We start from the raw sequence: 1,056 nt of genomic DNA, 5'->3' as shown, positions 1-1,056 counted from the left end.
TGTAACGGGGGATTCGAACCCGCGACCCTCAGATTGCGAGTCGAGTGCCTTAACCACCTGGCCATGTAGGGCCGTTTAGTACAATAAAACTGATATCGACGTATCAGGTCAAATAGTACAACTTTGCGTGAAATGAGTTTTTTTTTTTAAATTATAAAGAATTCACTATGAAATTTAATTTTTCCAACCGTCCCTCTAGCAGGTGATTAGTAATTTATCCAATAATCGGAATAAAACTAAATCTCACGTATGCTGTAAATTAATATCCACATTTGAGATTAAAATCTATTTACTTAGCGTTGTTATGGGGGGTGGTTTGATTCTTTCAGAGAAAAGCCACGTTGGGCTATTTGCTGTGTCCATCGCGGAGAATCAAACCCCGCATTTTAGCGTTGTAAGTCCATAGACTTATCGCTTCCCCACAGGGAGACTGTTATGTAATGTAAACTGAAATGTTAGAACTTCTGAAGACGATAACTATGAAGTTTCGGTTCGACTCCCATCCCCTCGCTGTGGGTGCGTTATAAGAGTGACGGTCAAATTCCACTATTCGATTACAGTAGCCTAAGAGTTGGCGATTGGAGGTGTTGACTAGCTGCCTTCCCTCTAGTCTATCAATTTCAAATTAGGGAGAGCTAATGCGGATAACCCTCGAGCTTTGCGCGAAATTCAACAAACAAGTAAACAGAATATCTCTCGTCTATCGGTCAAAAATTAGGGACAGTTTGCGCAATATGTTTCACATGGTTAAGTTAGGTGTCAAATACCGATATTGCTACATGGTGTATTGTATATATGTATTTCTACTGTACTTTCCAGACGTTGAACAATATTTGTATAACGATACGGATAATTACCCCAAATTTAAATATGACGTTTTGAGTAAAAATACAAAATTTATGGAGTCATTTCCAGTACTGCTAGACTATATATGTTTTTATGCGGTACAGGTAATTAGAGGCAACATATTTAAACAACAGTGACAACAGGAGGAATTAAAGACAGATTTACAGGAGCCTTCTCATGTGTAATATAAAGGTAATATATATATATATT

The 1,056-nt window shown here is 37.7% G+C and overlaps 1 protein-coding gene across 1 annotated transcript in view; it reads left to right on the top strand.

The window, feature by feature from the left end:
• LOC106470857 (ras-related protein Ral-a-like) overlaps positions 1 to 1,056 on the top strand; it is a 15,809-nt gene that overhangs the window by 12,995 nt on the left and 1,758 nt on the right. The gene's annotated exons all lie outside the window — the stretch shown is intronic.

This window comes from Limulus polyphemus, unplaced genomic scaffold, assembly GCF_000517525.1.
Source record: "Limulus polyphemus unplaced genomic scaffold, Limulus_polyphemus-2.1.2 Scaffold4255, whole genome shotgun sequence".
In the NCBI taxonomy this organism is placed as follows: domain Eukaryota; kingdom Metazoa; phylum Arthropoda; class Merostomata; order Xiphosura; family Limulidae; genus Limulus; species Limulus polyphemus.
Note: the sequence above shows the minus strand (reverse complement) of the source record. Positions and strands in the feature narration are given on the sequence as shown.